This window comes from Sarcophilus harrisii, chromosome 2, assembly GCF_902635505.1.
Source record: "Sarcophilus harrisii chromosome 2, mSarHar1.11, whole genome shotgun sequence".
Classification (NCBI taxonomy): domain Eukaryota; kingdom Metazoa; phylum Chordata; class Mammalia; order Dasyuromorphia; family Dasyuridae; genus Sarcophilus; species Sarcophilus harrisii.
The window spans coordinates 605,101,115-605,118,171 of record NC_045427.1 but is presented as its reverse complement, the minus strand read 5'-3'; positions in this window follow the sequence as shown (position 1 = coordinate 605,118,171).

Below are 17,057 nucleotides of genomic sequence, written 5' to 3'. Positions count from 1 at the left end.
TTAAAAGTCATCTGGTCCAAGTGCATTAATTTACTGGTGAACAAATTGATATGATAAAATAGCTGGGAAGGATATTGAGTATGACTGTTGACAGAAGTGAGTTCCAAGAAGCTCTCAACTTGCTATAATGATTGGATAAATCTAAAAAGATGAAGTTTGATGAACATAAATGTAAAGTTTGGTGGATGTGGCTCTTTTCAACAATGACGTGATTCAGGTCAATTTCAATAGACTTATGATAGAGAGAGCCATCTGCAACCAGAAAGAGAACTGAATGTGGATCATAACGTAGTATTTTCACCTTTTTAGTTGTTGTTTGCTTGTTTTTTTATTTTTCTCATTGTTTTCTTTTTGATCTGATTTTTCTTGTGCAGCAAGATAAATGTGGAAATATGCATAAAAGAATTGTACATATTTAACATATATTGGATTGCTTGCTTTCTAGGGGATATGGGGTTGGGGAAGGGAGGAAGAAAAACTTGGAATATGAGATCTTGCAAGGGTGAATGTTGAAGACCATCTTTAAATATATTTTGAAGATTAAAAGCTACTATTTAAAAAATAAATGTAAGGTTTGACATAGGGTCTAAGAAATCAACTGAAGTAGTTCAGGATAAAAAAGATATAGTTATACAATAAAACTTGTGAAAAAATCTGGAAATTTTAATGAACTGAAAGTTTAATATGATCAGACAAAGTGACTCAGCAACCAAAAAAAGTTAATTCTATTGTCAAGCTGAATTAATAGAGGAATTATATAAAAAATATATAATTCAAGAGCCCCACTGTAATCTACTCAGGTCTGAGCATATATGGAATATTATTATATTCAGCTGTAAATGCTATATTTTAGGACATAAGTCGATAAAACAAAGTTCATTCAGAGGAGGGCAATCAGGGTGATGAGAGAATTGAACGGTGCCAAAGAAAGATTAGTTGAAGGAAGAGAGAATTTAGCCACTCTTCTGACTCTGACCACATTACCTGGCTGTCCTCTATTTCAGAAATGTTCTCCATCCTCACTTCCAACTCCCAACTCCCCTGACTTTCTTCAAGTCTCAGCTAAAGTCCTACTCTCTAAATGAAAATTTTCCTCCTCAATGTGAGTGTCTTTCCTCTGATGTTACCCCCAGTTTATCATGAATATTGTTTGTTTTTATGTAGTTGCTTGCATGTTGTCTCCCCCATTAGATTGTGACCTTCTTGAAAGCCAGGACTTTTATTTTCTTTGTATCCAAGGCACTTAGCACAGAGTCCAGTAATTAATGCTAGGCTGTCTGACAGAACAAAAAGACATAGGCAGAAAGAAGCAAAATGTAATGATTACAGAAAGACAAATTTGGACTCTAAAAAATTCTTTCTAACAATTAAGGAAAAATGTGGAATGGGATGTCTAGGCAGGTTTCAGGACTTCCCAGAAAAAGCTGGGCTGTCACTTGTTGGGTATATTGGGGCACAGTGCCCAGTTCTGCGATTCTGTGATTCTGAGATGAACTGACTTGTTCAAATTGAAAGAACAAGTTTATACTAGGTCACAGTGGGAGAGCCAAGTTTAGAACCTAGATTTCCTGATTCCATGTTTAAAGGGTTTTACTCCCTAAATTGGTATGCCTATTTTCTTCTTGTCACTCTGCCTTACTGAATGGAAATACTTTCTGAAATACTGAAATATGAGTTTTATTGACTCATTTAATAATGAAGTATGATACCCTCTTTTCACCTCAGTCCCCAAACAGTAGAGTTCTCCTTGAAAGAGCTGGACTTTTTAAATGATTGTAGCAGAGGAGTCAACTTTGTGGTTCAAACAGAAATGGAAGCCAAGTTTGCCCCTTTCAAGGCACCCTGGTCCCAACCTGCTTTCACATAAATGCTTCCACCCAGTGGATGAGCCAGGCAACTACACCATCACCATCATTTTGTAATTTGGTCCTGTTCAGTTATTATCATCATTCCTTTCATTTGTATGGTGCTTCCCCACCCCCACTCCCATCTGTTATTTCCTTTGAAGGACCCAAAGATGTATCTGAGCTACAAAGTTCAGGGATTCCCTCAGTGACCTCCTGGGAATGTTGGATGTGTCTTGGAATATTTACCCTAGAGAATTGTTACCTAATCCTTAAGTGTCAAGCAAGACAGAATAGGAGAAATTAGGGCATGTGCAAGCTGAGCATTCTTCTATAAACACTCACTCTGTGAGTATTTTATCTTTTGCCTTTGCAAACCATATGCACTTTCTTTTTTATTATTACACTCTTGGCAGATGTCAATAAACACAAACATTTCTTATATGAAGAACAGAAAAAGAGTTGTATGTGACATCATGGATCTCTAGTATTTTATACAACTTATTTTTAAAATATATAAAGAGAAGTAATTAAGCAGATAGATACATGCGTACACATATACCTAGGTAGATATATGAATAAATGGATAAGTAGATATTAGTAGATAAGACAGACTCAGATAGACAAATAGGTAGATAGACATGTAAATAGATAGATAGATATATAGGTAGGTGGTAAGTAGGTAGGTAGATAAATAAATAGATAGATGAATAGATAATAACTTGTAAGTTGCAATTCTGCTCTGCTTTTCTGGGTCCTTTTTGAATTTCCTTCTGTTCTCCTCTGTGTATTTTTAGCATTTCATTGATGTTCTTTCTTTGTTGGCATTACTACCTTCCTCTTTTCTTCCCTCACTCTCACAAAAGCCCTCTCTTATGACAAATGAGTACAGAGAAGAAACAAATGATATATGATTGTTTCTGAAAATGTATGCCTCCTTCTGCATTTCTAGTCCATCATTTCTCTGCCAGAAGGAGGGCGCTTCATCATCAGTCTTCTGGAATCATGACTGGGTATTGCATCCAATGGAGTCTTTCAGTCTTTTTCTTTTTCAATAAACTAGCCATTATAGAAATTGTTTTTCTGTTTCTGTTCACTTTACTCATTAGTTTACACAAATCTTCTAGATTTCTCAGAATACTTCCCTTTTGTCATTTCTTATCCCATTGTATATAAATACTATCATTTGCTCAATCTTTTGCCTTGCACCACTTCTACAGAAAGCTTTTCCCAATCCCCCTTAATCCTAGTGTCTTCCCTGTTATTTATTTCTGATTCTGTTGGTTTTTTCTCCTCTCTCTTCCCTTTCCCTTCCCTCTCCTCCTCTCTCTTTCTACACACACACACACACACACACACACACTTATATTTACCAATGGTTGTTTTTATGTTGTCTCCTTTATTAGATTGTGAGTTCCTTGAGACCAGGAACAGTCTTTTACCGTGCCTTCCTTTCTTTCTTCTTAGCGCAGTCTTAGCACAGTGCCTTCTTTGTTTCCAGTTCTTTCCTCTAACAAAAAAGAATCATGTTCATCTTAAAGAACTAATTCTGGCCTCATGTTTTCTATGAAAACTTGTCAGTCCAGAATGATCTTTCTTATTAATCTATGCTACATCACTCTATTGTCTCTTAGAGTAGTCTCAGAGCTAGAGAGTACTCTAGACTTCATCTAGACCAACTTTCTATTAATTTCAGAACTAAGGAAGTAGAGACAATAATTTGCCTAAAGTCAAGCAGGTAATTAGCCAACAAGCCTTTATTAAGCCCTTAAAGATATCAGTCACTGTAATAAATAGTGGAGATATAAAAACAAGCAAAATATATATAGCCCATGTCTTCAAAGAGATTATATACAATGAAGGAAGACACAGGGGAATTGAAAAAAGGGGTACTGATGGAGATGAGTTGTCAAAGTCCTAAAAAAGAGGCAAGATTTGGTCTGGACCCTTCTCCATAATGGATGTTTCTAGAAGAATTCACCAATAGGAGAAGAGTCCCACAGGGATAGAGAAAAAAGGTTGAGTCATGATGGCAAAGTCCAGAGAAGGAATTGAAGTAGCTAATGTGAAAGCTAATATTAGAATGCAGGCTTCCTGATTTCCCAGTCCTGGTACAAATAGATCTTTAAAATTGGAATGGATAGTAGAAAGCATTTAATCTGACTTCTTTGTTTGACACAAAGGGAAACTAAAGCACAAAACATTTAAATGACTTGTCCATGGTCACATAGAGAGTGCCAGAACTGGGACAAAAACTAAATTAGCCCAATAGCCAAATCCTAGTGATCTTCCCTTTGTGTATGAAGGCAGTGTGTGAAGATTCACTGTCTTATAGTATAGAATCTTCAAATTAAGTGAATTCAGAGGTTATCAAGTCCCATTCTTATCTGAAAAATATTTACTTTACATCATACCTGACAAATAGTTATCAAGCCTTTTCTTGAAGATGTCCAGTGAGGGAGAACTCATTTTTTCTAGAGGCTTTATATGCAATTAGTAAACATCTCTAATGATCAGGACATATTGCTTTACATACAGCTTGAAACTGCCTCCTTCAAACTTCCACTCATTATTCCTAGATCTGCTAACAGGATGGATTTTTTTTTCCTTTTTCAAATAAAAGCCTTTCAAATACTTGAAGTTAACTATCATAGTCCACTTGTATTTTCTCTTCTCTGGGACTAAATATCCTCATTTCCTTCAATGGAATTTCATCCAGTCCAATCTTTAGTATCTGCTCTGGATACTCTCTTTGTTGTTCATTCATTTCATCCTGTCCAGTTCTTCATGACCCCATTTGGGATTTCCTTGGCAAAAATACTGGAGCAGCTTGCCATTTCCTTCTCCAGTTCATTTTACAGATGACAAAAACTGAGGCAAATAGGTTAAGTGACTTGACCAAGGTCCTATAGCTAGTAAGTGATTTTAGATTTGAACTCAGGTCTTTTAGAACTCCAGACCAAGCTCTTTTATCTCTTATCTACCCCTCGATCTGGGTACTTTCTCTTGTTTATCATTGTTCTAAATGCTCAGAACTCAATACAGATGTGGTCTGACCAGGACAGACTATGGGGAATAATCATTTCCCTGGGTTGGATACTATTCTTCTCTTAATGCAATCCAAGGCTGAGTTAGGCTCTAAGTGCTTTCCTGTTTGGGAAAAGTTTGGGAACCTGTAGTGTTCAAAATCTTTGATACGCTGGATGCTATCCAGTTAGATCCTCTATGGTTCAGGGGAGTAGAAGGCTGGAGAATCCAGTTGTCACTATGGCATAAGATCCTTCTTTTCTCAGCACTGGTGCTTCTTATCTGAGACCAGCCATCCAGTAAAGGCTGGAGGAAGCAGAAGAAAGCTCAGGGTAGGAATGGGGTCGCCGATCCCCCACCCTCACTCCCTCATAGCCTCATGGGCAGCCCAGGCTCTAAAAATTCTAAGAGCCAACTTGTTTTAATGAAAAGATGGAGAGGTCATGAATTGGTTAGAAGGCAATTTACTTGTGTCCTGCGGGCTTTTGGGTCAGGGGGAGATGGGCCTGTTTGGGGATGGGAACAATGAGCTTTTATTGGTAACAAAAGGGAATGAAAATGAACTTGCTGCAGCCCATGATCACAGCAAGCTATAATTAAGTTGAGAGGGGGGACTCGAGAGAAGGGCTTTGAAGGGCCAGCACCCACCAGTCAGTGTAGAGCTGAGAATATCACCTTTTCAAGCTGAGACTATGGCAGTCTGATTTATATCTTTTCTTCCTTAAACAAACAACCCTGTACAATATGAAAAACAACAATACTGGAGAAGTTAGCCCCTTCATTCACAGAACTGATAGCTAGGTGGTACAATAGACAGAGCCTTGGCTAGAACTGAGGAAGGCCTGAGTTCAAATGTAGCCTCTGATACTTACTAGCTTTGTGACTCTGGGCAACTCACTTATTATCTATTTCAGTTTCTTCAACTGTGAGATGAGAATAATAATAGTACCTATTTCCTAGGGTTGTGACGATCAAATGAGACAATATTTATAAAGTATTTAGCATAGTACCTGGGACATAATAAATGCTACATAAATATTAACTATTATTGTATTAATAAGAAACTACACTTTTATGAATTACAACTATTCTACTTCTAAGGCATCATGGTATAAGAGAAAGAAGTTTGATTTGGAGGATTAAATTTGGAATCAAGGCCTATGTGCAAATCCAGCTCTGCCATTTAGAACTTGTATGATCTTGGATATGTCACTTTGCTTTTTATTGGTCTTTATCTTTTTATCTGTAAAATGATTCGGGCTAGATGACATCTGGAGTCCCTTTCTAGCTACTGAGGTGGAATCCTATGAGAGGATTAAATGACCTCTACATTTCTGTACCATGACCCTAGGTCCCTCTGACAGTAGACCTGGGACTGCTTCCACTAACTCTGTTGTCTTACAGATAGATGCCTGAAACTAGTCACAAGGTGACTTGGGTGCAAGAGGAGGTTGTCCAGCATAACCCTCCTCTTGGAAAAGGAGTGTTCCCTTTGCACATGAAGAATAGCCTAGTCAGACCCAGAGAACTGGCTGATGACTTTGGGATCTCTAAATTTCTGTCCTTTGTTGCCCTGATACCTGGAACAAGGAGTTATGCCAGCTGGCTCCCACTGTGTGCCCATGTACCCACCTCTTCCATGACAGTCTTCATTCTCCTGATGGTTACTTGTATTCTAATGATCCTCTGCATATTTGTAGGACCAAATGGTAGGGCCTGTGGCAGAGTTCTCAGAGTGCTGCCTTGGCCACACTCCACCCTCAGCAGAACATGCCCTTTCCCCCAGTTGGGGGACAGAAGGCTGGGTGGAGGGTTGGCCATTGATTCTCACTTAATTAATGTCTGGATTCTCCTACTCAGGCAGAATTTGCTGTGACCTACATCTGAATAATTGTGGACGGGTGGAATCATTTATCCATGAGCTCATCATTGCATAATAAACCTATTAAAGTTGATCCATTCAAGTCCCTGAAGAATCCTTAAAAAAAGGGAAGAATGGATAGGAGCTGTTTTTCTTCCATGAGAATGACCAAGGAGTTTGACCCCAGTTAGAGCAGGGAAGGAGGGCCATGCTAGTCTGACATTCAGAGTTGGGATGCTAAAGTCAAGGTGGGGATGAGGTCAGTGACCTACTTGCCCATTCTCCCTTCCCCCATGGCTCAGATGCTTGGCCCAATTCTTCTGTCAGACTGTTGTTCCAGAGATTCTCTTGTCTTCCTATTATTTTTTATATTTTCTCTTTTTTTACCTCTTACTTCTAATTAATTACCAGGTTCTATCAGAAGCCTGCTAAATAGATATTCCTGAAACTCAGATCTGAATACATCCACACTTACATACTCAAAAACCATTGTTGGCACCTCATTACTTATAGCAAATAATACAAAATCTTTTGGGCTTTGCATTAAAGCCTTCCACAGTCTGGCTCCTACATACCTTTCTAGTATTACTTTATCCCCTTTATTAGCTCCAAATTTTGGCCAAACTGACTTCCCAATTACTGATATATGAATCCCAGCTCCCATATCTGCTCCTTTTCTGGAGTGCCCTCCCTTTCCATTCCTGATTCAGGATCCCTATCTTCCTTCAAAGCTCAGCTCAGGTACTGTCTTCTACCTTCTTCAACCGCCTGGTTATTAGCACCAATACCTGACACTGGAACCCATGCTGTTTTCTTATATTTACTAAGTTGTTGTAAATGTTTTTTTTTTTTTAATGATGTCTTTGGACCATAAGTTCCTAGTATAGTTCTTGGTACATCCTAGGCACTTAATGAATGCTTATAGTCTGGTCGATAGTCTCTTGCTCCTCCTAGTTTCAAAGACCATTAATTCTAAGGACTTTAGGGGGCACTCAGTCTGGCCCTCTGACTGAAAGGAAATACTTCCAAAATATTATGGACAAAAGAAGAAGTCCACTGAAAGACCTCTTATAATCAGCAGCACATTAGAGAGAGAGACAACAAAACATAGTTAACAATAGGCCTGGATCTGGATTCAGAGGATTCTGGGTATACTATTTAATTGGGCAAGCCACTTCATTATTCTTAGCCTTGATTTCTTCATCTGTAGGGTGGCATTGAACTAATTGATTCTTCAGAACTTTTCTTACTCTAAAAACAGTAAAGGGTTTCCTGATATTTTTATTTTTATTTTTGGTACTCAAATCTCTTGGCTAAACCCACTTTCATTAAAATTAATTGAAGTCAAAATTCAAATGAAATGAGCATTTCCACTTACATAGTAGAACAGAAAATTATATTTTTATACATGAAATTATGAATCTTATTATCTACAGCTTGTTTTTTAATGTACATAATAAACTTGGCTTGTAACTTCCAAAGCTGTTCTATTTGTCTTTGAATCTTTCTGACCTCCTTCTATTTTTTTCATTTAAAAAATAATTCTTCCATTATACTTTTTTTTCTTCTTTTGGCAACTCCCTCCCTAGTCCTCTCGCTTTTCTCTTCCACCCCACAATTGTTTGTTTGTTTTGTAAGGCAAAAGAAAACCCAAATCCAATATAAATGTGCCTAGTCAAACAAAATCCATTGGCCTGGCCTGAAATGACTTAAGCTTTATTTAACATGAAAGGTGAAAAATTCTAGAATTTATCAGGTACTTTCATATAAAAAAATAAAATAAAGAAATGGATTTCAATAGGATGACATAATTAAAAAAAACAAAATATTATCTGATTCCCCTTTGATAAGATTATTACATCCTTTCAGGATATACATTCCCCAGGTTGGGAATCCCTGATTTAAACTAAAAGAAACATTCTGAAAAGGGTCACTTCACTTTGGGACAATTATAAATGTTGCTGGTTTTTTTGGATTATTTATTGATTTTTTAAAATATTGAACAGAAATCTGCTTTGGTAACTTTTTTGCCTTGATTCTAATTCTATCCTCTGGGACTAAATAGAAAAGATATAATTTTTCTTCCATAATATCCCTCCAAAGACTTGAAGACAGCTGTCTCGTGCCCCTTAAACCTTCTCTGGTCTAATCAGCCCTTCTCTCAGGCCCTTTCCAGCAGTAAAAATCTAGGCTTTTGTCACTGGCCCTGTGATGGATGAGAACTTAAAGCAGAGTAATAAGAGGCCTGAGCTTTGAATCAGATTTCTGTTCAATCCCAGGAGCCGGGCCACTTTCCGAGTGCTGTCAGACCGGGCATTTCCTCTGAGTCAGTTTAGCTCTTTGTAAAGAAAAGAGCTGGACTAGGTGACTTCTTGGGTCTTTTCCATTCTGAATCCATAATTCAGTTTTCTTCCCTTTGCTGGCTCCAAGTAGAATGTAAGCTCCATGAGAACAGGAATTGTTTTTCCCTTTTCTTTCCCAAGATCCTAGCATATTGTCAGGTACACACTAGGCATTTAGTGGGCAGCTAGTGGTGCAGTAGGTGGAGTGCCAAGATTTGGGTCAGAAAGACTTTTTCCTGAGTTCAAGTTTGAACCTCACACACTGATTATGTGACACAACCTTCTTTTCTTCAGTTTCCTCAACTATAAAATGAGCTGGAGAAAAGCTGTTGACTAAAATGGCAAACCACTGTAGTATCTTTGCTAAGAAAACCCCAAATGAGGTTATGAAGAGTCTTGCACTTAGTAAATATTTGTTGAATTAAATGGAATTATATGGAAACTGAGGTCAGATCCTATATTGGATCTCTCCTTTTTATTGCCACTGTTAATTTAGACCCTTATTACTGCTTTCTGAAGACTACTGCAATAGCATCAAGTTATTCTCCTTGGCCCATGCCTCTCCCCACTCTACTATATCTTCTGCACAGCTTTCGAATTGATACTCATAAATTATTTTCCTAAAGTGTATGTCTACCCATGTCACTCTCATGGTCAAAAACTTCAATAGCTCCTTCTTGCTTTTAGTATCAAATAGAAATATTCTAAACATCTTCACTCTCTGTCTCTCTCCAATTTTCCAGTCTTATTGTCCATTATTCTTCTTGATCCACTCTTTGTTTCAGCCAAGCTGGCCTCTTTCCAGCTCATTTTCTGCCTGAAGCATTGTCTCTGCCTCTGCTTTTGTAGACTTTCAATCATGCCTGGAATGCACTTACTTCTCCTCTGCCTCCATTTCTTAAAATTCCAAGCTTCCTTCCAGACCAAGCTCAAGTACTCAAGTGTATTCTTTACAAGAACACCTAATGGTTATAGAGTTTTTTTAGGTTTGCAAAGTGCTTTACAAGATAACTTATTTGATCTGCATAACAACTAGGGAGGCAGGTGTTGTCATTATTATTTCTATTTTACAGGAAAAGAAAACTAAATATTTTGCCCAGAGCCACACAACTTATGAGTGTCCAAGGAAGAATTTGAATTCAGATCTTCTTGATTCCTGATCTTGTATTCTAGTCACTTTGCCATCTTTAAGGTCTGTCTTGATCTTCCCAGTTGCTAGTATCCCATTCCTGAATTGCTTCATGTGTATTTTGAATTGACTTAGTTATGTATATGGTATTTTTCTCAAGAGAATATAAGTTCCTGGAGGACAGGGACTTGTTTTGTTATTGTTTTTGTATCCCCAACATCCTAGTATAATGCCTGGTATAGAATAGGCATTTAATAAATATTTGTTGAGCAGATGAATGATAATTCTATGGTGGCTCCCTATTACTTCCCAATTAAAAGCCTGACATCCAGTCTTCAGTAATACCTTCCCAGACTTATTTTTTTTATTTTTTCCCAGATAATTTATATTCTAGTCAGATGACTACTTTATGGCCCTCAGATGTGTCTTGGGCCATTTTGATTGATTACTTTTTCTCATATTATTCCCTATGCCTGAAATTCCCTCCTCCTCATTTTCTCCCTCCATCACTGTCAATTGAAATACAATTCATCTTTTAAGGTTCAGATAAAATGTCTGTTCCACCATGAAGCCTTCCCTAGTCACAGGACTTAGTAGTGGTCTTTTGTCTCAGAATTTCATGCAATGTTTTGTTTGTATCTTTTAAATATATTTATAATTTCTTTTGCAAAATAATAGTTATTTGCAAATAATTGTAATAGCTAACCTTTAGTGCTAATATGAACTAGATACTATGTTAAATACTATGATTATTGTCTTATTTGATCTTCACCACAACTCTGGGGAAATTGGTGCTGATATTCCCATTTTCTAGATGAGGTTCAATAATTTATCTAGGGTCATGGAGCTAGAATATATAAGAGGCAGAACTTGAACTCTAATGCCAGGTCCATTGCTCTATCCACTGTGGCACCAGCTGCCTAAGATCAACCAGTGGTTTTCTTGATGTGGGCATTTTCTCTATTAGAGAAGACCACTCCCACTGCCACCAAAAAACCTTTTTATTCTTGGCAATTTTTATCTGTCTTTCGGGAATCTTGCAGAGAGGGTTCATCTCATGCACTAGTGGCCTTCTTAAGGCTTTTGTGGTGTTTCTAGGGTCTGATGTAGCAAGCTATCCATTTATTTTTTTCTCTTACTGAATTCATAAACAGCTAACTTCCTTTTCCAGTTGCAGATGTTTTGGACAATTTTTGTTGTTGTTGTTGTTTTTAATTACAAGTCAAGTCAACAAACCTTTATTAAGTTCTTACAAAATGCCAGGCACTACATTAAGTGCAGAGAATAAAAATTAGGGGATAGAAGTACAAGTGAAAAAAAATACAAATCCTTACCTTAAGGAGCTTAGAGTCTCATGAAGGAAGACAGCCCATAAAAGAAATATGACAAAGGGTGGAGACAGGCAGGACATTCGCACTCCAAAGCATGGAGAATGGCTAACTTGGATCTTTTTCCTAAAATGGAGGTTGGGGAAAGTGCTCATTAATGGGAGAAGGAGTCACAGGAGTGGAGAACCACACTTTTGAGGTGCAAGGGATCATTGGCAACATCCTACAGTTAATTAAACTCGCCTTTGTCTTTTCAGTCACCTGTAATTCTGACTCATTCCAGATAATGGTATTCATATAGTGTCACCAAAGGAGTAACACTATAATTATACACACATATATGCATGTATATGTAGATATATAGATATATGTCTACACACACAAATGCATTCATACATATATTTTAATACTTTAGTGGATTATCACTTCTACACATATTACTCCTAGATCTACATCTCAAACCTAAGACTCTTACCTAAGATTTAGGCTTATGCTACTGTCTCTAGGACAATTTGAACCAAAAGTTCAAAAGGTATCTCAAATTCAATATGACGTTCAAATGTGGACTCACTATCCTATCCTCAAGTCTCTGCCCCTCTTCCAGACTTTGCTATTACTGTTGAAGGGCCAGAACAACAAAAGTTCTAAGAATTTTGTAGGTCAGAATCTTCTTTAAATTGTAATGGATGAACCCCTATTGATACTGCTAAATTTTACTAGTCAGCCGGATGACATACATAATTCATAACAAAGGCATTTTTATTAAGTAGCATTGCAGATAGACATAATAATATATTATTTTTCTTCTTCCCATCCTCCTCCTCATTAAATCTTGAATTAATGCTCACATGAATATATCTATGTTCACTGAAAAAAGTAGACTTTCATAGAAGTATGTGTGGAACATGGAGAGCACATATGGCTAAGACCTTGAAAGTAAACTCAAGTTATCATTTTTCTGAGGACTTACAGGGATTATAGGAATTTTCCTATATTATTATTCCTATATTACACAAAACTTTGATCTTCAATTTATGCTTATGTAGATCAATTGAACAATTTGGGAATATTAGACCTGGAGAAGATAAGACTCAAAGGAAAATGCTAAACTACCTTTGAGCATCTGAAAAACAGTCGTGTGGAAGAAGGGACTTGAATTGTTCTACTTGTTCCCAGAAGCCAGAACTAGGTAGGGTGGATGGAGAATAGTTATCAAGTGATAATTTAAAGATTTTTTTTTTATATTCAAAGATATCCAAAAGGGAATGATCTTTCTTAGGAGATAATCAATTCCTTCTCACTAAAAGTCAGGTAGAAACTGTATGACCATTTATTAGATGTGTGTGTCTGTGGAGACTTTTTTCCAAGTCTACTGTGGCTCAGATATCATTTAATTTAGAAATTTTGTGATTTTCTACTCCATCCTTTGCAACAGATGTTGGCACCTAGGCTGCAATTATCTACACCAGAGACTTTTTGCAAATGTTTATTATAAATTCTGCAATCCAAAATGTCCAGATGTCCCACTAAATGATATTTTTGTTGATGTTTTTTTTGACACATCTTAAAGTCAATTCTGCCAATTCCTTTAATTTGCATTGCTAAGAAAAAGTAAGCCAGCCTTCCACTTAGGAACAACTTCCTTTTGTATTCTACTTTCATTCATAGCAAGACTGGCAAGATTGAAATGATTAAATTTTTCCAGTTGTATGAACATTTTAATTAAATTATTTTGTCCCTGGATAAAGATTGCACCTTTAGTGACAAATAGCAAAGTTAAGGTTCACTGGCAGTGTCAAATATAGGTTATTCTTAATACCCAGGATCCCTCTTTCTGCTTCACTATCACCATTGCTGCAGAATGTATAAACATGGGGGCTATAGTATATGTATTTTTTTGTTTCATAGATCACCATGGCTAAAACATTCATCACCAAAACTAGTCTACTGGTATATAAACTTCTCCATATTTATGTGACAATACTTGGAAGAGAACCTGAAGTAGATTATTCATGCTTTGGGACCTCGGTTTTCTCATTTGTAAAATTAGGTGGTTGCATTAAGTTAACTCTAAGATGTCTTTCAGCTCCAAATTCAGGAACCCACAAACCTTTCCAGACTAGTAGAACCTATCAACACTTGTACTTCTCTGACATAGCATTTGAAAACTCAATTATCCCTAGACTTCAGTGAGGCATGAGAATAGGCTATCATTTATCAGTCTCAAAAAATTCAAAACAAACAAGCAAACTTCAGACTTTCCTCAGACAGAAAATGGATATGGACTTCATCAGGCAACAAAAAATTTGTAAGAGAAAATCTTGTTTGTTTTTTTTTCCTTTGGGATGCCAATGAAGTTGGTTTACCAGAGTTGTGGTTGACAAGGAATAAAATCCTGGTCCTTATGCTCCTCTAACTTTCTGTACTCATACCCACCCCATGTCCAAATTTCATTTTTAACTCAAGAAAAGCAAAGGGGCAGTTGACAAATCGGCAGCCTTGTCTTGAACATATAGTATTACATTTGGAATTTGGAGGGAGAAAATTAAGTTAAACTTCATTAAGCCAATCATCATCAGAAGCAAATAAAACAAAAGGGGCATAAAATACAGGAAATGGAGTTCCTTCTTTTCCATCATAGGAATATAAACCTTCATCATCCCCCAAAAGAAGGAGGCAATGGCCCTCTTCCATAATGGGGCATGGAGCCCCTCTCCTAGTTCTGAATGTACCATGAGGGGACCTATCTTCCAATTCATGCTGCTTTAAAAACCCTGCTTAAAAATGCATCAATGGAGAGTGTGATAAAAGCATCTTGAATGAATGAAATAAAAAGAACTTACTAAATGCTTGCTATGTACTAAGTATAGTATTAAGTGCTAAAGGTATAAATTGAAAAAGTAAGAGAGTTCCTTTTCTCAGAGAGCTCACACTTTAATTATAACAAACCACACAATTATTAAGTTCAGTTGTAGGGCCAATGGAAAGGTCAGGAAGTCCTAGGAAAAACAGAGATCCAGAGTTAGAAATAGTTGTAATAATAAAAATATTTAACATTTTTATAGTGATTTGTGGTTATCTCAGTTGAACCTCACAACAACTCTGTGAGATAGTTATTATTATTATCCCCATTTTGCAGTTGAGGAAATTGAAGAGGTAAAGTATAACAAGAAGGAAAGTGACATGACCAGGGTCTCACAATCAGTTAGTGCCTGTGATAGTATTTGAATTCAGTCCTTCCAGATTTCAAATCCTTAAAGGTCATCGTGTCTAAGCTCCTCATTTTACAAATGAGGTATCTGAGACCTAAGACAGTTTAAGGGGATTGCCCATGGCTACCCATGTAGTAATACCAAAAAGGTGACTTAAACCCAGGTCTTTTGACTTATTTATGACTCATCCATCTCAAAAGTTTTTATGAAGGAAAGATGAGATTAGAAAAATTGGGGGAAGAGAAGAGGGAGAAGTGCTAGAGTTTCCCCCTTTCACTTTAGTATCTTCTTCCTACTCTCCTGTTCCAAAGGGCCACATTCTTGATATAGGAAGTGGGTGGGTAAGTCTCTGAATATAGTTATCTTTGCAATCAAAGAAGTTTTGCTAGTGCTCATGGAAGAAGAAGTCCTTTGAGCTCTGTGTTTTGCCATTTCTTAGGTTGACTCATCCTCTGTGACTAACTCCTCCTCTTCACCTTTTTATCTTTCTTATTAAATCAACAAACATTTATTAAGTGCTTTCTATTTGCCAGACCCTTCACTAATAGCTGAGGTTAGAACAACAACACACACACACAAAAACAGTTCCTTTCCTCAAGACCTTTCATTCTAAGTGGAAGAAAAAACATATATAAATCAGCATACAAAAATTACTTGAGTTACCTCAGACTGGCACCTTAGTGGTCAAATAGTAACTGTGTAAAATTTATAGCTCACATTTATGCAATGGTTTAATTTCTTTTGCTAAATGATTTACATACATTACCTCATTTGAAAATGAATAGTGTTCAAAGTAGAGATGAAATTCTCTGTGTTGGTCCTCTGGGCATTTGGATTTTTAAACAGGTGTTCACAATGCTTGGAAACAACATTCTGAAAGGTAGGAGCTGATAATTTTATATTAAGCATTGATCATTTTCTGTCAGCTGATGGAAGAGTAATTAGACTCCACAGTCTCTCAGCTTGCTTTAGGAGTCCAGGCTGCTTTAGATTTCCAGCAACTCCCTGGTCACCCTTCGAACACTAAGACTGCTTTATTCCTGATCCTCATTTCCAATCCCTATATAAATTGGGTCAAATTAAATTCTAATTTCTCTCCTGCTTAACTCTTTTAAGAGCATATTTGATTTACTTTAAAAGAAAAAAAAAACAAGCACTTTGTAACAGAGATATTCAGAACACTTCTCATCCTTTGCATTGTAGAGAGTTGTAGGGATGAAGGCATCTTCTATTCTTGGAATTCTGGTTTTCATTCTGATATGATCTAGGACAGAGAGTTAGATTTTTTATGTTTGTTTGATTTTGTTTTGTTTGTGAGAAGAAACAATCACATGGCTGATATGCAAAGTAGCCAGAATAGATAGTCATTGGTTCTTAAACCACAGATATTTATGACTAGTTTAAAAATACCATAGGGTCAGAATGCTGTATGCTATTGATGGGGTACAGCTTCCAGGGGGAAACATAGCAGTGATGAGGTCCCCTGTTTTAGAGTGCTTTTGTTTTAATAACTTGTATGTCAATGATTCCAAAGTCTTCTGGCCTTAGACTAGTCCTACAAACATTGCTGACTGTCAGATAATCTGCTGGTCAGTGATAACCAAGTTCCTGAGACAATAATGAATAGACTATTCGTCAGTTCACTTCTGGGCCATAAAATTAGCATGTCAGTGGACATGAAGAACTGGATCTCTATGTTTTCGTATAAATTTGTCTTTTTCCTCCTGGTTCTTTGTTAAATACTTTTGAAACTTAGCCTGCTTTGATTGGTGTTTCAATTACAATAAAATTTGCCCCTTGACTTGTAGAAGGGTTCAAGGCTTAAATTTAAGGTTGGATTTTACAGGGTAAAGATTTTGATGGTATCTAAGAAAAAGAAGATCAAATATATCCAATGTATATATTCAGAATTACTGAATTATAGTATTGAGATTCAAAAGGAGACCCTCAAAAGTTGGGGTCACTGACCAATGTCATGAGGTGTCTCAAAAGAAATTGCAGGCTTGAACCCTTCTCCAAGTTAAGGGGCAAAGTTTATTGTAATTGTAGAATTACAATAAATTCAACAATAAATTCAGTGTAGACACTGAAGAATTCATGGAAGTAATTTGTGGTCCCCAAAAGCTATCCAGTGGAAAAATAATAGTGGAAAAGAGATTGCGGTGTCTGCCAGTTGGGCAATTCTGGGGGGTATTTTCCATTAGAGAATGAGTAAACAAAAACCCCACATGGGATTGTGTCCTAAAGGCACACCTGAAATGTTGTCTTTACTGGAAAAAATATTGCCAGGCTAACAAAGAAGGAGATTACTCTG